The sequence below is a fragment of the Macaca thibetana genome, chromosome X, assembly GCF_024542745.1.
Source record: "Macaca thibetana thibetana isolate TM-01 chromosome X, ASM2454274v1, whole genome shotgun sequence".
Lineage (NCBI taxonomy): Eukaryota > Metazoa > Chordata > Mammalia > Primates > Cercopithecidae > Macaca > Macaca thibetana.
This window is the reverse complement of record NC_065598.1, coordinates 147,982,668-148,003,784: the sequence shown is the minus strand read 5'-3', so window position 1 is coordinate 148,003,784 and position 21,117 is coordinate 147,982,668. Positions and strand designations below refer to the sequence as shown.

The 21,117-nt window shown below is 43.1% G+C and overlaps 2 protein-coding genes and 1 long non-coding RNA gene across 7 annotated transcripts in view; 1 reads left to right on the top strand and 2 right to left on the bottom strand.

The window, feature by feature from the left end:
* Positions 1-21,117, top strand: part of CETN2 (centrin 2) — a 628,428-nt gene that overhangs the window by 250,452 nt on the left and 356,859 nt on the right. The window lies entirely within an intron of this gene.
* LOC126945446 (uncharacterized) overlaps positions 1-21,117 on the bottom strand; it is a 430,470-nt gene that overhangs the window by 262,842 nt on the left and 146,511 nt on the right. The window contains exon 1 of one of the 2 annotated variants that reach the window (XR_007722449.1): positions 15,022-15,031. The exons of the other annotated variant lie outside the window; for it this stretch is intronic. This is a non-coding gene — a long non-coding RNA (uncharacterized LOC126945446). Of the gene's footprint in view, positions 1-15,021; positions 15,032-21,117 lie in introns of those variants that run through there. 2 annotated transcript variants of the gene reach the window in all.
* ZFP92 (ZFP92 zinc finger protein) overlaps positions 1-21,117 on the bottom strand; it is a 294,607-nt gene that overhangs the window by 181,381 nt on the left and 92,109 nt on the right. The window lies entirely within an intron of this gene.

Below are 21,117 nucleotides of genomic sequence, written 5' to 3'. Positions count from 1 at the left end.
GTTATGTTGATCTGTGATCAGTGATCTTTGATGTTGGTATTGTAATCACATTGCGAAGCACCCTAGAAGAAGCAAACTTAACCAACCAACATTGTGTGTGTTTTGACTGCTCCCCACTGACTGGCCTTTCCCCATCTCTCTCAGTCTGCTCTGGTCTCCCTACTCGCTGTGACACGACAGTATTGAAATTAGGCCAAATAATAATCCTGCGATGGCCTCTAAAGGTTCGAGTGAAAGGAGAAGTTGCAGACCTCTCACTTTAAATCAAAAGTGAGAAATTATTAAGCTCAGTGAGGAAGGCACGTTGCAAGCTGAGACAGGCCGCAAACTAGGCCTCCTGTGCCAAAGTCTTAGCCAGGTGGTGAAAGAAATGAAAAGTGCTACTCCAGCAAACACATGAATGATAAGGAAGCAAAATGGCTTTAGTGCTGATATGCAGAGAGCTTTAATGGCAAGACCATCAAAGCAGCCACTACCTGCCCTTAAGCCAAGGTCTAATCCAGAGCACAGCCCTATCTTTCATCTCTTCTCTGAGGCTGAGAGAGATGAGGTAGCTGCAGAAAACAAACAAACAAGCAAACAAAAAAACCTGAGCAGCTAGCAGATGTTGGTTCATGGGGTGTAAGGAAAGAGGCCATCTCCATCACATAAAAGTGCAAGGTGGAGAATAAAATGCTGATGGAGGCACTGCAGAAAGTTCTCCAGAAGATCTAGCTGAGATCATGGGTGAAGGTGACTATGCTCACAACAGATTTTCCTTCTAGAGTGAAACAGCCTTCTATTGGAAGAAGATACCATCTAGGACTTCATAGATAGAGAAAAGAAGTCAATGCCTGGCTTCAAATGACTCTCTTGATAGGGGGCTAATGCAGCTGGTGACTGTAAGTTGAAGCCAATGCTCATTTATCACTCTGAAAATCCTGGGGCCTGTAAGAATGATGCTAAAGCTACTCTGCCTGTGATCTAGAACTGAAACAACAAAGCCTGGATGACAGCGCACCTGTTTACATTGTGGCTTACTGAAGATTTTAAGCCCACTCTTGAGACCTACTGCTCAAAAATAAAAAGATTCCCTTCCAAATATTACCACTCATTCACAGTGTGTCTGGTCACTCAAGAGCTGTCATGAAGATGTACAAGAAGGTTTTTTTTTTTTTTATTTTTATGCCTGCTAACATGCATGAAAACTTCACTCTGCAGCCCATAGGTCAAGAAGTAATTTTGACTTTCAAGTCTTCCTATTTAGCAAACAGATTCCATGATGCTGTAGCTGCTATAGATAGTGATTCCTCTGATGGATCTGAAAAAAGGAAATTGTAAACCTTCTGGAAATGATTCACCTTTCTGGATGCCAATAAGAACATTTGTGATTCATGGGAGGAGGTCATAATATCAACATTAAAGGATGAAGTTGATTCCAACCCTTACAAATCACTTTGAGGGATTCATGATGTCAGTGGGGGAAGTACCTGCAGATGTGATGGAAATAGCTAGAGAACCAGAAAGAGTAGTGGAGCCTGAAGAAGGAACTGAATCACTGCAATCTCATGATCAAACTGGGAGGGACACGGTGTTCCTTCTTGTGGACGAACAAAGCAAGAGATTTCTTGAAACGGAATGGAATCCATTCCTGGAGAAGCTGCTATGAACGTAGTAGTAATTGAAATGACAGTACAGGATTTAGAGTATTGCATAAACTCCGTTGATACAGCAGTGGCAGGGTTTAAGAGGATTCATTTCAACTTGGAAAGATATTCAACTATGGGTGGGTAAAATGCTATAAAACAGCATCATATGCTATGAAGACAGGTTTCATGAAAAGAAGAGTCAATCTATGTGTCAAACTTCATTGATGTCTAATTTTAAGAAATTGCCACAGCCACCCCAACTTTCACCAACCACCCTACTGATCATTCAGCAGCCATGAACATTGAGGCAACACTTCACACGAGCTAAAAGTGTATGACTCACTGATGGCTCAGGTGATATTTAGCATTTGTTATAACAAACTCTTTTTAACTTAAGATATGCATGCATTTTTTGACATAGTACTATTGAACATTTAATAAGCTATAATATACTGTAAACTTAACTTTTACATGCAAGAAACACCAAAAAATCTATGTTACTTGCTTTATTGTGATGGTGTGGAACTAAACCCATAATATCTTTGAGGTATGCCTGTAAATAATAATAAAGAGGAAATTTTTAAAAATTAGAGGGGCTTCTTTACACATCTCTATGCCGATAACCTTGTAAAACTATATGAACTATGTAATTTCTTGTGAAAATACACTTACTGTATAATTGACCCCAATAGCGCCCAAAAGGATAAAAGAACATTTGTACAGAGGAAATAGCCTTATGAAGGAAATCCCCCATATGAGACCACCAGGCACATATTGTTTCATAGGCACTTTCTCCAAACCAAAGCCTACTCTTAACAGCTACTGCTCGGATCAAAAGGCTCCACACCCACCAAAACATAACCAAATAGAGGATACAATTAAAAACAAAACAATCTTCATTTACAAAAGCAACAAAAATGATAAAAATATTTAGGCATAAAATTAAGACATAGTCAAAACACTATAAGGTGCTTTTTAAAAAGACACAAAAGCAGGCTTGGGCAAGTGGGTAGAAATCGCTTGTTCAGTGTTAGGACATTACAGCATCATCAAGATGTTAGTTCTCCCTAAGTGAGTTTGTAACTTTAATACGATTCCATAAAAATACCAGCACCATTCCCTTTTTCCTGGAGAGAACAGGAAGATATTATAATGCCCATTTTAAAAGGCAAGAATAGCTACACGGAAAAGGTAGAGCTATGTGGGAAACCTGGCCTAAAATATATTACAGTATACACCCAGCCTCTATAACTAAAACACTGTGATATTCACTGGCATGTGAATAGAGAGACAGACCAAGGCAACATTCTAGAAAGTGATAAGAAGACCCAGTAATATTTGCACATTGGGAGTATGATAAAGGTAGCATTTCAAAACAGCAGGGATAAAGAGGGACTTTGTAGTAAATAAGCTGATAATGGGGAAAGTCTATGCTATTCACCTAATGAGGACAAGAAAACTGAATTTCTATACGGGAAGGAATATAGAATTGATAGAATTGGAGAATTGGTTCTCTGCCTGACATCAGGCACAAAAATCAATTGTAGGTAAGTCAGGAAAACAAACAAACAAAAAAAAACAAAACGAATGGGTACTAAGCTTAGTAAGTGGGTAATGAAATAATCTGTACAACAAACCCCCATGACACAAGTTTACCTCTATAACAAACCTGCACATATACCTCTGAACTTAAAGGTTAAAAAGAACATGCAAAATTAAATCTCACAATCTTTATTAGAAAATAGAGTAGAATTTTTTATGACTTCAGAGAAAAGATAAATTTATTATAAAAGGCACAGGAAAACACAGTTACAAAGCTTAGTCTCACAATATATAAGAACTGAAAGAAAAACATCTTATTAAAGTGAAAAATGGTTAATTCACCAACATGGATATTGTACTGTAAAAGGATATGCAAACAGCTGAGAAAAAGAACTCAGTCTTATTAGTAACTGGAGAAATGCAAGATCCCAAATCAATGTCATTTTACACCCAGTAGAATGGCAACATTAAGCAAAAGGCCTATTCCACCAGTGCATCTGTGTAACAGTGGGAACATACTCTTCTGGTGGAAGGATGTCTCTTGGAAACAACTGAGCACTGGGGAATATTTCCTGCAGGAATTCCACTCTCTTATACCGTGTAAATCTTTGGCATGTATGCCAGATATCTCACTCTTCATAGCATCCTTGCTTAGAATGGATTGACGCTGGAAAGAACTGACATGTCCATAGACAGAAAACTAAGCGGATATTTTGTAGATTAGCCCCACAGAGGCAGGTGATGAAATAGGGGAAATAAAAGCAGCATGTCTACAGGTGACCACAACATTTAATCAAAGTCAGAGCAGCCCTCTTTCACAACAGCCCTGCCCAGAGGTGAATGGACAGGAAATGGACGCATGTAGGGTGGAGTGGCCCCACACGGGTACCTGATGCAACAGGGGAAATGAGGTCAGGACAGTACCTGCTACCCCATAGGCACCCTAAATGACTCAACGGTGAGCTAAGGAGGAAGGGGCAGAATCCTACAGACATAAGGAAGCAGGTCTTGTGATGTGGTAGGTGCACGAGACCCACAGCAGAAATGCCTGGGATGCAGCTGGGCGTGTTGGAAACACACAGGGCAAGGGAGGGAGCCTGGGCCCTACTTCCAGGGTGATGGCCATTCCTCTCAAAGGGGAAGGGTGGCTGGAAGGAGTCCAGGTGCAAGGTCCTAGGCCACAGCCACATTGCCTCCACCCCTCAGGACAGGGTCAGTAGCTGCTCCCCACTCCACTCACAGGTCCTTCTGTCCTTCCCCAGGATGAGGAGCTGGAGGACTGTAGGGGTGGAGGTCCAGGAGAACCACCCTCCAGTCCACAGCAGCTCTCCTGCTGGGTCATCCCTCAGGGGTAGGCGTGCCTGGAGGGGGCATGGCTCCACATGGGCCTACCGCCCATATGCGCTGAGCCAGCCAATCAGCAAAGTGCACCCACAGTCGGGCCAGCTGTTCTTGGGAGGACCAAGGACGCAGGCCCTCAGAGGAGCATTGAGGTGCCAGGTCCTGGAGGTCCCTCCTGCTCGGCCACCCATCTGGATGAGACACTTGGTCACCTGCGGTCCGCTGGGCGTCCAGGCAGGTGAGAGGTCAGTGTCCGGACCTGACTGTCCAGGACGGGTGCACACAGGTTCATTCCCGTGCAGATAGCTGGGGAGGTCCTGTGTCACCCTTCAGCTCTCCCAACCAACACGGGGTCACTTGGGGACCCGGGGCAGGGGCAAGCTCTGTCCCAAGGGCACGGCAAGAATTCAGCAGAGGGCCTGGAGTTCATGTGTGCGGAGCAGGTGTGAGTTCTGCAGGCAGCCCCAGGGAAGGGCTGGATGGGACACAACGGGACAGGTGGAGACGCTGGCATCTTCTTCCTTGTCCTTTCCTGCTTCACCAGTAGACATGGAGCATGCCAGCCTCACTCTTCTTCAACCTATGAACCTCCCCGGTGGCTCTCATTTAACACACCTGAGTTCCTTAGTGTGTCTTTGCACTCACAAGGTTCAAGAGTTGTCTCTAGCCTCCCAGGAGAGCCAGCCATGGAGTGTACGGACGGGAAGTGCATCAGGAAGCTGACAAGGCCCTGGTGTAAACTCAGTTTATGGTAGCCCAGGAAACGGGGCATGGACGTAAAAACGGAATGAAGGGTCAAGGAAACAGGTGCCTGCCCAAGGGGACGGTCTGTCTTATCTTCGTGCACCGGGTCGTGGGGAGCACATGGGCAATCCGTGGCACCCTCGTTACTTTGGTGCCCACTTTGCATATGCTAAGAAGCCCTGGGTTTCTAAAGCAGTTTCAAGGGCTTTAGGTTTCCCATGGGAGGCTCCTGCCCCACGGCAGAGTTACAGATGCCCTTAGAGCTGCTCTTCTGGATGTGTGCAGTCCGTGACGTCCAAGGGGTCTGATCCGCAGTGCATGGTTAACTATGACTTCAATCCTGGAAGGCTTGCAAAAACGTCTCTGTAAAATGGTCAGGGCTCAACGGATTCCATGTATAGGTCTGCTTTAAAGCTTTAGTTGACAAAGAGCCATAAAAATCCACAAATTGTACATTTCTGTGTGGAAAAAAATGTCCACAATAGCTTCCTTCCTCTAAAAATGTTTGCCTTTTAAAATTTTCAATGCAGCACAGAATTCAGGAATGAATAGCCATCCCTAAAGCAGTCGTTTTGCAGAAACAGGTGAGGAAGACATGCGGTAATGTGTTTAATGTAATTGTGCCTCCTAATAAAGTAAGTTCCGAAAAATCAACTTTGACTCGTGGCACATTTCGTGTTTAAAACACTGGGCATCAGGCATGCCCTACAATACAAGCCTAGTATCTTATTTACATCTAGTGAAAAAAAATTAATGTAATTTCTTCACAGGAATGAATTTCAAAATATGTGGGAAAGCTTTGTAGGTGTTTGGGAGATATTTGTAATTCAAGAATATTGTTTTGAGCCATATATCTTTTATAGCAAGAAATGCTGATGAGGGGGATGCATTAGTGTTATTTAATGCTTTGTTCTCCTATCCAGGATGCCACATAAGGATTGAGTGTGATTCAGCTCCACAGATTTCCTTCCCTACCCTTTTAAGGTGTTGATGTGAAGTGGATGGTACACACAATGGTTAGGCAGAGTAATGCTTTTACTTTATTCACTGTGGAATATTAGAAAATAATTTACAAAATAATATATATTCCACATTGTGTCAGATAGTAAGTGATATATCTGTTTTTCATATTCATTGCTATTTTCTCATTCTAGTTAGTTGATAAGACTTTCCCATTTCTTTTTTGGGGTGGACAGTGCAAATTGATGCCTCTAAAATAGCCTCTTATTGTTATGTTTACATTAATAATCTCTGTAGTGGAGAACTCCCACAACTTTGCTGGCATGTGAGAGATGTGTGTGATCACAACCAAGAACATGTAAGTTTTAAATGGAAACCTCAGCTATCAGTTAAATTAACTATGGAAAAGGACAAACTCTTAACCGTGTCATATTCAAGTTTTGTCTCCCCTATTTGGATCATACATGTGATCAGATACATGTTGAAAGCTTTGTTCTATTTTGTGGTGAAAATGTGCTTGATGTGTGAGCTGTCTTATTAATTGGTTGTTATAGATGGTAAACTGGATTTATAAAATATTTGTATAGTAATACAGCTCCTCTGGAACACTGGAAAATAACTACTGATGGTAGGTCCATAACATAGAATCAATGATATGGTTAGTAAAGAATTGCTTGAAATATTTAAAAAGTTTATAATTCTACAGATTGTAAATTTTACAATTTTGCAAACTTACAATCTGCAGCAATTTGGGGAGAAATGATATATGAAAACCTGCATGCAATTACCCAGAAAGTGTTCTTGAATAAATATTAATTTCCTTAAACTATCTGTGGTTGTTTTTTTAGTCAAATTTATTTAAAAGCCTCCCAGGCTAAATTTTAAAAACACCATTCTTAGTTTATCATTTATTTATTTTTATTCCTTTTGGGTGCTTTGAAAATGGAATAATTGTAGTTGGTTAATATAATGTGTTCTAACCATGGTCTATCTAAACATATCCTTGAGCTAGAGTACATTTTATTAATTTATTAAAAATTATTTTTCAAAAAAGTTTTCTCATAAAAAATTAGAGGCTCTCCTTGAGACCCTTTTTACAAGTTTTAGAAAACAGACACTTTTGCTCTGTAACTCGTTATTACATCTTCAAAACAATGTTTTCCATATTGAGGTATCTGTCACTGTAAGTTTTCACAACGCAAATGAGGCAAATAATCTTTCGTTTTGAAATGATGCCCATTTGTTCATGCTAGGTGTCTTTTTAATACTGTTGAACCAACGTTACCTTTATGGACTTGAATATGTGGGAACAAAATAATTTTAAACAAAATTTTAATGAGTATTTTCCATATAGGGCACTTTAAAAACATTCCTAAAGCAATGAGAAAAGGTTTCAAAATGAATATCAATGCTTCCATGAAAATCATTCAGCAGGAAATTGAACCTGCTTGGCAAACCCAGGAAGAACAATAGTAAGATTGTTGGTGTGTTGGAGCCAGATGCTTTGTTTCATTGCTTAGCATTCATGGCTACAAACTACTTTGGAAAAGTGCTATGATAGTCCATGTGCTGGAAGCCTAATTAAAAAATATATTTAGCTGGATTTTTCTCTAAAGAAATAATTCCTTAATTAAGAATTAATTAATAATTAATTTAAATAATTTAAGTGCTATGATGTCACATCATAATGAAATGAGATGTGTATCCTCGAGTTCACTAAACATGGCCTGTTTTCTCTTTAAATTACAGTCGATTTTGCTTATCATGAAGAAATTTGTATTCATTCCATGAATGTGCTTGCTGAATTAAAGTTACAAGTCTTAAACATTTAGTCTTGTAATAGTTATTTGTATTTAATTACATAAAGACTAAAGTTATATTGTAAATAACTTGTAAGTTTCACTGAATTGGGTTCACTGTATATGTATACACACACACACACACACATATACACAGAATTCTTATTGTGAGAAAGTGAGGAAAATGAAATATTCCTGTTTGGAAATCGTAGATGATAAAGGGGTATAATACCCAAATTAAGTCTATTCGTCATATCTCAACCTATATACTACTCAAAAAGAGAAAATTAAAACTAAAGCACTTGCAGAGAAAAATGCATTTTTTTTCTGGAAAATTTGTAATACAATAAATCTTCCTTAATTTATATTAGCTAAGGTATGTTAAGATAGCTTCCGTCAGGCCGGGCGCGGTGGCTCAAGCCTGTAATCCCAGCACTTTGGGAGGCCGAGATGGGCGGATCACGAGGTCAGGAGATCGAGACCATCCTGGCTAACACGGTGAAACCCCGTCTCTACTAAAAAATACAAAAAACTAGCCGGGTGCGGTGGCGGGCGCCTGTAGTCCCAGCTACTCAGGAGGCTGAGGCAGGAGAATGGCGTGAACCCGGGAGTCGGAGCTTGCAGTGAGCTGAGATCCGGCCACTGCACTCCAGCCTGGGCGGCAGAGCGAGACTCCGTCTCAAAAAAAAAAAAAAAAAAAAAGATAGCTTCCGTCTTACATTTACTAGCCTTCTGTTTTCATCCATGCCTTGATTGTGCCATGATCACACACTTCTTATCCAAAAGCAAAGGGATTATTCATATAAAGAAATTATGAGTGTTGGTTGATCAGCTCGGTTTTGGAAATGTTAAATTTGAAGTGCATATGAAGCACCTGAGGGCAGATGTCAAGTAGGGATAAGCAATATATCCTGGATATATGAGCCTCATATTCAGGAGAGTGGTAGGAGCTGAGGACACCAGAGCGGGAATTAATATCACACAGATTGCGTTTAATCAAGGAGACTAGGAGAGATCACCTAGGGAATGACTGTAAACATAAAAGGGAAGTCTAAGGACTGATTCCAGGTTCCTTCAGTACTTTGAGCTCCCGCAGAATTGAGGCATCAGTAATGAAGCCTAAGAATGAGTGAACAAATAAGTAAAAGAAAACCAGTTGAAACACAGTAAAGAAGACCTTTTAGAAGGAGAGAGGACCAGCTCATCACATGCTGCTGATAGGCCGAAGGAGGGCGACTTGGCATATGGAGGCCCTTTGATATCCTTAGTAAGAGTGGTTTGGTGGAATGGTGGGTGCAAAGGACTGATTGGAAAGGACAAGAGATAATTGGGAAGAAAGAACTGGGGTAGTAACCTGAGGCAAAAAGTAGTAGCTAGAAGTTTTTGTGGTTTTCTTAGTGATTACAGAAGGACTGGCATGTTGTATGCTGATAGGAACAATATAGAGGGAAACCTTGGAAACGTTGGAAAGAGGAGGGGAAAGTCCTGAATGATGTTCTTGAGAAGAAGTGGGCTCTAGTGGACAGGGGAGCAAGTTGACTTCAGGAAGGAATAGTAGTTCATACATTTAAACAGGAGAGAAGATTGAATATGTGAGCACTGATGGACAAAGGTGGGTGGAAGATGTGGTGCTCAGACACTGAATGTATCCTGTGGGTTACTTCTGTCTCTGTAGTGAGACAGAAGGATCATCAGTGACAAGTAGTGACGGGGCAGGAGGGCAAAGAAGGACATGGTGAAACCCCGTCTCTACTAAAATACAAAAAATTAGCTGGATCTGGTGGCAGGCACCTGTAATCCCAGCTGCTAGGGAGGCTGAGGCAAGAGAATTGCTTGAGCCTGGGAGATGGAGGTTGCAGTGAGCTGAGATTGTGTCATTGCACTCCAGCCTGGGCAACAAGAGTGAAACTCCGTCTCAAAAAAACAAAAAGGAAAAAAAAAAAAAGAAATGGCCGTGTTGTAAACAAAACTTACGAAGGAAATTGGTAAAACTGAAGACTGATTTAAGCAGTAAAATATTTTGTTTGCTGAATTTTTCTAATATTTACCTAAACATTCAATAAATGCTTAATATCACTTTTCATGTAATAGCATCTGCAAGAGGTGTCCGGTGTTCAATTGTGTCTCCTATCCCAAATCTCACCTTGAATTTTAATCCCCATAATCTACACAGGTCAAGGGCAGGACAAGGTGGAGGTAATTGGATCACAGGGACAGTTTGCTCCATGTTATTCTCACGATAATGGGTGAGTGTCACAAGATCTGATGGTTTTATATGCATCTTGCATTTCCCTTGCTTGCACTCACTCCATCCTGCTGCCCTGTGAAGAAGGTGCCTGCTTCTCTTTTGCCTTCCGCCATGATTGTAAGTTTCCTGATGCCTCCCCAGCAATGTGGAACTGTGAGTCAATTAAGCCTGTTTTCTGTTAAATTACCCAGTCTTGGATATTTCTTCATAGCAGTGTGAGAACAGACTAATGCAATATCTATATGCAAACCCAAATTTCAATACATACTTTATCTATTTATATACCTATCTAAAAAGGGAGAGACAGAACAGAGAAAGATACATACGGAATTATCTCATGGGATTATGAGGTCTGGTACGTTAAAAATCTGTAAGGTAGACCAGCAGGCTAGAAATTCACACAGCATTTTTATATAACAGTCTTGTGTTAGAATACCTTTTCCAGGAATAATTGTTTTTTTTCTCTTAAGATGTTCAACTAGTTGGATGAGGCCCACCAACATTACGGAGGGTAAACTGCTTTACTTAAATTTAACTGATTGCAAATGTCGATCATATCTACAAAATACCTTTACAGTAACATCTAGACTAGTGTTTGACCACACAACTGAGTACTATAGCCTAGACAAGTTGACACATAAAGCTAACCACCAAACATATCTTGCACCATATAAAAATGTAACTCAGTGAGAACACATGGACACAAGGAGGGGAACATTATACACTGGAACCTGTTGTGGGGTTGGGGGATAGGGGAGGAGAACATTAGGAAAAATACCTAATATATGCAGAGCTTAAAACCTAGATGACAGGTTGATAGGTGGAGCAAATCACCATGGCACATGTATATCTATGTAACAAACCTGCACTTTCAGCACATGTATTCCAGAACTTAAAGTAAAATTTAAAAAAAGATATACACAATAAAAAAGTGTAACTCAATATGAACCATAGACCTAAACGTCAACATCATTTTATTTCTAGGAGAAAACAGAAGAAATATTCTGTTATCTGGGGCTATGCCTTAGTCAGCTTTGGCTGCCATAACAAAATGCCATCGAGTCAGTAGGTGAAACAACAGAAATTTTTTTAACAGTTCTGGAGGCTAGAAATTCCAGGTCAAGGACTGGTGTGGTCATTTACTGGCAATGGGTTTACTCCTGGCTTGTAGATGCCCTCTGTTAATTATGTCCTTTATTGGCCTTTCCTCTGTGCATGTGCATGGAGATGGGGTAGGGAGTGCTCATGTAGGCACAAGAATGCTTTCTTGTGTCCATTCTTATAAGCTCACTAATCCTATGAGATCAAGGGGCCACCCTTATGATCTCTTTTAAAATTAATTAAATCCTTAGAGGCCTAATCTCCAAATATGGATACCCTTGGAAACAGGGCTTCAAAATATGAATGTGGTGGAGGACATAAGCATTAACAAAGAATAGATACATAGATTAATAAATCAGAATAGAGCTAGGAAATAGACCTACATATATATAGTCAGGTGATTTACAACAAAGGCAATAATGGTGAAAGTATAGTTTTTTTAACAAATGGAGCTTGAATAATTAGACATCTATACATAAACAATAATAATGATAATTATAACATCATACACAAATCCTTAGGTATTTCACAAAAATTAACCAAAGATACATCATAGAGATAATGCAAAATGCAAAAACTATATAGCTTCTCTAAGAAAACATAAGAGAATAGCTACATAAGTTTGAGTTTGGTGATGTGTTTTTAAATTCAACAACAAAATCATGATCAATGAAAGAAAAAATTGCCAAATTAGAGTGTATTAAAATAAAAGTCTTATACTCTTCAAAAGACACTGTAAACAGAATGAAAACAAAAGCTACAGACTAAGAGTAAACATCTGTAGTACACATTTCTGACAAAGAACATGTCTCTATATATACATGGATTCTTAAAACTCAACAATAGAAAAATAACTGAAAATAGTCAAAAGATCTGAACAGATGTTTCACCAAAGAAGATACACAGATGGCAAATAAACAGATTGAAAGTGCTGAATGTCCTTTGTCATTAGAGAATTGTGTGCTAAAATGAGACACCACTATATATCTTCTAGAATATCTGAAATCCACCCCCCACCAAAAAAAAAATACAAGACTAATTGCTAGTGAAAATGTGGAGCAACAGAAACTTTCATTCATTGCTGGTAGAAATGCAAAATGACTTTGGAAGATAATTTGGCATTTCCTTTAAAAAACTAAACATAGTCTTATCATAAGATTCAGCAATCATACTCCTAGGCATTTTATCTAGCTGATTTTAAAACTTATTTCTACATAAAAACTTGTGTATGAATGTATACAACAGCTTATTTTATAATCACTAAAAATAGACACATCCAAGATAAATTGCATTAGGTGAATGGATAACAAAACATGACATAACCATACAATGAGATACTATTAGTCAATAAAAGGATACGTTACAAGCCACACAAAGACATGGGTGAGTCTTATGCTCATATTGCTATATGAAAGAATATAGTCTGAAAAGCTTAGATAGCGTAAGATTTCATTTATATGACATTCTGGAAAAGGCAAAATTACAGATATCATAAACCTATCAGTGGGAGCCAAGGGGGTATAGGAGAAGCACAAGCTACTTATTAGTGCAGTGAAACTACCATGCATGATACTGCAATGGTGGATACAGGGTTGCCTAGGTCTGAATGTTTGTCTTTCCAGAAAATTCATATGTTGAAATCCTAACACCAAGGTGATGGTAATACGTAGGAGGTGGGGTATTTGGGGGCTGATTAAATCATGACAGCAGAGCCATCATGAATAGCATTAGTGTCTTTATTAAACAGACCCCACAGAGATCCCTTGCCCCTTCTTCCATGTGAGGACACAGGAAAGAAAGTTGTCTATGAACTGTGAAGCAGGTTCCTGCCAGACACAAAATTTGTCAGCAAATGTTGAACCTGATCTTGGACTTCCCAGCCGCCAGAAGCATGAGAAATAAAATTCTGTCATTTATATGCCACCCAGTCTATGGTATTTTTGTTAGGGCAGCCCAAATGGACAGAGACAAGGGCACCAGACATTTTTCAAAACCCATAGATGCTTACAGCACAAAAAGTAAAGCTTAACGTGTGCAAATTTAAAAAATAACTTAAGAGGTTGGAAAAATTGTAGGACAGAATGCAGAATGTTGCGCGCATGCACACACACACACAAACCTAGATAAATGTATGAAATTACCTCAGTGAAGCAAGTGGGGGGAATTATGAGGTCATTATTACTGTCTTAATAAAGTTGAAAATGAGTGGAATCTGTAAGACTAAAGGCCAAAGGAGCTACACAGAAGTACTGCACTCTAACCGATACAAGTTTTTTTTGCTTTTTTTTTTTTTTCTCTCACGGAGGCACGTTATGGGTTACCAAATCCGAATCTGCTATAGATGCATGCTGGTATTAAACTATTAACTAAATGGATGGTGGACGATGGGAGACAGGTTTCTTATGGATGGAGGGGTAGACTATAGATAAACAAGGAGAGGAAGCTAGAATGATCCTTGTGGTAATGGATTAGAGTTGAAGATCTCAGTTTAAAATCGTATTTAATTTAATATAGAGGCAAATGTTTACATATATAAATTTAACAGATGTGTATATACGTGATATATACAAGTATATATTTCATTGTTCTCAGCAGAGAAGCCTATGACTAAAAACTACCCGGTAGAAAGGAGCACACCTAGAACCCAGATGTCGATTCCTAGAACCGTTTCCCAATGAAGTGAACCAGACCATTGGAGAAATGGCTTAGTTTAGCACTGGGGCAGGGCATAAACAAGATGAACCAGGAGCATCTTGTAACCCTAGAAATGAAGGGCTGAGGAATATGATAAAGGATATCACAGTGTTGCATTCAGCAAAACCCAGACTATGGAAAACTGAAGAGAACGCAGGATCTGTTTCTTTCCAACAACAACAAAACAATGGCAGGGAAACAGGTCCAGTGGAGGGGACCTACAGATGACGGAAAAGTTAAGGGTTATAATGACAAAAACATCACTGTATAATACCATGTTTGGGCTCTCATTCAAATAAACATATTTTTATAAAGTTTAAGTCTGCCAGATAAGTGTGTAAATCAGTTGAACATCTGATAATCATTTAATTTTTTTAGAAATGAAAACTGTTTTGGGATTTTAGTTAATATGAAGTCCTTAACTTCCAGGAAAACATATTGAGGTATTTAGAGATGAAATGGAATGACGTCTTAGATTTGCTCCACATTATTCCGGCAGCTGAGATGCAAGTAGGTGAGCATCGAACTGGAACCAGATGTGCCATGTATTGAAGGTTGTTGATGCTGAGTACCAGGTGTTCTGAGTTCATTATGTTATTCTATTATTCAAGGTTTTTGAGGTGCTTCCTAATGGAAAGGTTTTATCGCAAATTTCACACCATTTAAAGTGAAATCCTATGTGAAACTGAACACTTTGCAGAAATAAAATAAATAAATTTCCAAATTGGTCCAAAAATAAAAGGAAAAATTAAACTATACAAACTGATACAGTACAGTATTCACAGCTCAAGCCACCCTCAAATGTTCCAGTCTAGGCGGTCTTGGAGGCTGATTGAACAAAATGATCAGGAAAAACTACCTACCATCTTATCTCAACTCTTCCAAGGCACACAAAATATAGACTATTGTTCAATTCCATCTCCCAGACTAGCCCTCCTGGATACAAAAACCAGATGAGGACCACCCCCATCCCCATGGAAAGAAACACACGAAGGAAGCTCTCATACATAACACTGCATATCCTACGTAAATTAGCATATTAAATGAACAGGCTCTGCCCAAGGAAAGAAAATATGGTTCAAGATTACAAAAAAGAAACGTATTTCATTGTAATTCCTTACATACAAAATGGAGAAGAAAAAGATATGTGCTCATGTCACTGGGCATAGGAAAAGCTTTTAAAGGAAATTCAATATGAGTTCAAGGTAAACATATTTAGTTAACTTCTTTTGAAAGAGAATTTCCATTTACTAAAATCAACAGCAAATATGCATAAATGCTAAATGTTCGAAGACTTATTATTAAAGAGAGGGAAAATAATTAGATGTAGGGTATTATCTCCAGCTTTTAAATCAGTATTGAGACACAAAGTCAGAGCTATAAATATCAACATAAATAAGGAACATGAATATTGGAAAAAATATATGATGTTTAGCGATAACAACATTATCAGTCTTGAAAATTCAAAGGAGTAGGCATGTGGAAGAGTCAAGTGAATGGGCTTTCCGAATGAGGTGTACAACAGATTACAATAGCAAGATCAAAATCTTTGCCAGATGAAAGCAATCAGTAACTAGAACACTCAATAGACAATATGCCTTTTTCAATAGCATCAAAATCCAAGAATTACCTGAAAAGAAGCCTAGCAAAAATGTAGAAGGTCCTTATAGAGGCAACTATCACAGTAAACTGACAGATTCAAGTAAAAGGAGTTTGAAATTAATACAGGAGGCTGGGCACGGTGGCTCACGCCTATAATCCCAGTACTTTGGGAGGCTAAGGCGGGCAGATCACTTGAGGTCAGGAGTTCCAGACACACTTGGCCAACATGGTGAAACTCCATCTCTACTAAAAATACAAAAATTAACTGGGTGTGGTGCCGTGTACCTGTAATCCCAGCTACTTGGTAGGTTAAGGAAGGAGAATCGCTGGAACTTGGGATGCGGAGTGAGCCAAGATAGTGTCACTGCACTCCAGCCAGGTAGACAGAGCGAGATGCCATCTATCTATCTATCTATCTATCTATCTATCTATCTATCTATCATCTATCTATCTTTCTACACATATGTATGTGAGTTCTAACCATTTTATCAACTGCAGTCCAGGCAGGCTACAGAACTCCCCAATATCCCTGCTGCCAACCCCCCTCCAACCGAGACATATTTATGCATATATATATATACACACACACACATATACACATACATATTATAGAGGAGCATAACATATTCATTGATGAGAAAGAGAACACTGTAAAAATGTCAATTTTCCTTCAATTATATACAAGTTATGTCTTACCTGTAGCTGCCAACATGACAATCAAACTTGGGCTGCTGTTCTCTGCTTCACAAATCAACCCTGGAAAATTATAGAAGGGAAAAAGAAGGAGAAAGACACAATATCAGCAACAAAATCTAAGCAACAAAATAGAGAAAGCCCTGGGTAATGCTGAAGACTGTTGAACTGGTAATTGTGTTTGACACTTGCAGTCTCGGTTGGAGGGGGATTGGCAGCAGGGATATTGGGGAGGTCTGTAGCCTGCCTAGACTGCAGTTAACAAAACTTTAGAATGAAAGTTTTCCAATTTCCACTTCACTTCATTACACAATCTGAGGCAGCTCCTCAAAACATGATGCTAGTAGCCCTAGGGCAACAGCAGGACACCGGTTAAACAGGGCTGGTTGGCCGGGCATGGTGGCTCACTCCTGTAATCCCAGCACTTTGGGAGGCAGGGGTGGGCACATCACGAGGTCAGGCGATCGAGACCATCCTGGGTAACACGGTGAAACCCTGTCTCTACTAAAAATACAAAAAAATTAGCCGGACGTGGTGGCAGATGCCTGTAGTCCCAGCTACTCGGGAGCTGAGGCCGGAGAATGGCGTGAACCCAAGAGGCGGAGCTTGCAGTGAGCCAAGATCGCGCCACTACACTCCAGCCTGGGCGACAGAGTGAGACTCTGTCTCAAAACAAAACAAAACAAAAAACAAAACAAAACAAAACAAAAAAACAAAACTAAACAAAACAGGGCTTTTATAAGACAGTATGGATCAAGAGTTCCGCTAATAACAACCAGACACCAACATAGTGGGTGAGAAATTGTGTTTCAAAAAAAGTTGTTTCAACAGAACTTAAAGAATGGAAAAGAAGTACAATAGGATATAAGAGTGAATCATGCATACTACTGGTAGGTATTCTTTCCTAGAAATATATATATATCTCCTTGGAAGATACATGAAGTGTATTTCTTTTTCATTTTTTAAAATTTTTTGAGACAGAGTGTCACTCTGTCGTGAGGCCCACGCTAGAGTGCAATGGCACAATCTCGGTTTACTGCAAACTCCGCCTCCAGGTGCAAGCGATTCTCACACCTCAGCCTCCTGAGCACTACCACACCCGGCTAATTTTTGTATTTTGTGTAGAGATGGGGTTTCATCATGTTGGCCAGGCTGGTCTTGAACCCCTGACCTCAAGTGATCTGCCCGCCTCAGCCTCCCAAAGTGTTGGGATTACAGGCGTGAGCCACCGTGCCCGGCCGTAAAACATATTACTTTGAGGACAAAAGGTTTGCCAAGTGTAGCTCTGACTGGGGAGGAGCCCCCGTGGGAAGGTGTGCGTCTTCTCTCAGAGGTCACTACAATCGCGGGAGCTGCCACTCTGCAGGGAGCACCTGGCCTGGGACCCGCAGCCATTCTCTGCAATAGGTGCAGCTGGGCAAATGCTCAGAGGTGGCAGAAACAGCATCTCCCAACCACCACTTCATCAAAGTGCCAGGAGCCAGGAGGAGGGCCCTCCTGAGTGGGGACTGAGGGTCCACTCTCCCGACGTAGATAGGCCACAGAATCCAGCTCAGCCCTCCTGTCAGCCCTGGAAAACCCTGGCAATGTCACCACGACCCGATCACACCCCTCCTCCCACTGCCACCTCATGGGATTGGGGGCCAGAGACTTGGTGGGAGAGGAGCAGACACAATTGGCAGAAGATGGGGGTCCAGACTCTGCCAGGCATCAAAGTCAGGACCCTGAGGGGTAACTGAGAGTCCCCCAACCCACGCCCACCACCACCACCACCACCATCATGACTTAAGCCCCGAGGCACCACTGGCATCCCTCCCCTACCACCCCCAATGCCTCCCTTTACCCCACCCATCCAAACATTTTCACACTCACCCCCATCCCAATCCAGGCAGAATCCGGTTCTGCCCCTGCTCTCAACCCAGGGAAGCCCAGGTGCCCGGATGTGACGCCACTGACTTGGACATTAGTGGTTAGAGAGAAGCGAGGTTCTCGGTCTCAGGGGTGGCTTGAGATCGGTGGAGGGAAGCGGGCTCAGGCTCTGTAAGAAGGCAAGGTGACACGCTGAGGGAGGACTGAGGACCCACTTACCCCAGATAGAGGGCCCCAAATAATCCAGCGCCGCCCCTCCTGCCAGCCCTGGACCACCTGGTGGTGGACTTCTTAGGCTGCGCCACCCCCAGCCCCCTGCTGCTTAAGCCACTGGGGACTCTGGAGTCAGAGCTCATGTGACCAGGGAAGGGCTGCTTAGGAGAGGGCAGCATCCAGGCTCTGCCAGACATCACGCTCAGGATTCTCAAGGAGGGCTGAGGGTCCCCAAGACCCCACTCCCGTGACCCAACCCCCACTCCAATGCCCACTCCCGTGACCCATCCCCCACTTCATTGCCATTCCCACCCCATCCCACATCCCCCACCCCATCCCTCCACCCTGATTCCCATCTGCCCTGCCTTTCCACGCTCACCGCCACCGCCACCCCCACCCCCACGCCCACGCCAACCCCCACCCCCACGGCCACTCCCACCCCCACGGCCACTCCCACCCCCACCCAGGCGGGATCCGGTTCCCGCCTGGGAACATCCGGGTGCCCGGATGTGACGCCACTGACTTGCGCATTGGGGAGCAGAGAGAAGCGAGGTTCCCAGTCTCAGGGACTGCGTGAGTTCGGCCGAGGGAACCGGGTCCAGGCGCTGTGAGGAGGCAAGGTGAGAGGCTGAGGGAGGACTGAGGACCCCGCCACCCCAGATAGAGAGCCCAGAATATTCTAGCGCCACCCTTGCTGCCAGCCCTGGACCACCCGAGGGAAGACGTCTCAGCCTGGGCTGCCCCCAGACCCTTGCTCCATAAGCCTTGAGAGACACCAGGTTCTTCTCCCCAGGCTCTGGAGTCAGAGGTTGTTGTGACCGGGGCAGGACTGGTTAGGAGAGGCAGGGCACAGGCTCTGCCAGGCATCAAGGTCAGGACCCAGAGGGAGGGCTGTGGGCCCCCAAGACTGCACTCCAATCCCCATTCCTACCCCATTCACATTCCCATTCCCCACCCAACCCCCATCTTCTCAGCCACACCTCCACCCGCATCCCCTACCCCCACTCCGTCACCTGACCACAACCCTCCACCCCCAGCACCAGCTCCAACCCTTCTGCCACCCCACTCTCATTCCCCCCAGCCCCACCCTCATCTCTCTCATGTGCCCCACTCCCATCCACTCCCTCATTCTTGCCCCTGCTCTCAACCCAGGGAAGCCCTGGATGGCCCGATGTGACACCACTGACTTGCACCTCACAGATCTGAGAGAAGTCAGGTTCATCTAATGGTTCTGAGGGGTGGCTTGAGATCCACCGAGGGGAGTGGTTTTAGGCTCTGGGAGGAGGCAAGGTGAGATGCTGAGGGAGGACTGAGGAGGCCTCCACCCCAGGTAGACGGCTCCCAAAATGATCCAACACCACCCCTGCTGCCAACCCTGGACCACCCAGCCAGGGCAAACATCTCAGCTGGGCCACCCCCTGCCCCACTGCCAGTTCACCCAGAGGGAACTCTGTCATCAGAGCTTATGTGACCGGGGCAGTGTTGGTCAGGAGAGGGCAGGGTCCAGGCATCAAGGTCCAGGCATCCTCCCGGCATTAAGGTCAGGACCCTGAGAGGGAACTGAGGGTTTCCCACCCACACCTGTCTCCTCATCTGCACCGCCACCCCACTCACATTCCCATACCCACCCCCCAACCCCAACCTCATCTTGGCAGAATCCCTGCAGTCAACCCACGGAAGCCCTGGGAATGGCGACTAGGCATTCGATCTTGATGTCCCCATCCGAAGCTGATGGAGGGAAGGGGCTTGAACAGGGCCTCAGGGGAGCAGAGGAAGGACCCTACCGGGAGATGAGGGAGGCCTCAGGGGACCCAGCACCCCAGGACACCGCAACCCTGTCTGAGACTGAGGCTGCCACTTTTGGCCTCAAGAATCAGAATGATGGGGACTTATATTAGCATAGGGGTGGGACCCAGCCCTGCCAGGATCACAAGGAGGAAGAGGAGGGAAGACTCAGGGGACCTTGGAATCCAAATCAGTGTGGACCTCGGCCCTGAGAGGTCCAGGGCACGGTGGCCACATATGGCCCTTATTTCCTGCATCTTTTGAGGTGACAGGACACAGCTGTGGTCTGAGAAGTGGGGCCTCAGGTCAACAGAGGAAGGAGTTCCAGGATCCATATAACCCAAGATGTGCCCCCTTCACAAGGACTGGGGATATCCCTGGCTCCACAGAGTATGGCTGTTTCTTTTTTGTAGCTCTAGGGGGACCAGATCAGGGATGGCCGTATGTTCTAGTCTCACTTGTACCACAGGCAGGAAGTTGGGGAGCCCGCAAGGAGATGGGGTCTTGGGGTAAAGGGGGGATGTCTACCCATCTCAGGGAATTGGGGGTTGAGGAAGCACAGGCTTTGGCAGGAATAAAGATGAGTGAGCCAGACAAGGCTATTGGAATCCTCACCCCAGAACCAAAGGGGTCAGCCCTGGACACTTCACCCAGGGTGTGGCATCTTCTTACTCCTGTTTCCAGATCTCAGGGAGGTGAGGACCTTGTTCTCAGAGGGTGACTCGGGTCAACATAGGGACCCCCATCTGGTCTAAAGACAGAGCAGTCCTACGATCTGCCATGCATTTGGGTGAGGAACATGAGGGAGGATTGAGGATACCCCAGGGCCAGAACACTGACAGAGACCGCACAGAAATCAGCTCTGCCCCTGCTGTCACCCCAGAGAGCATGGGCTGGA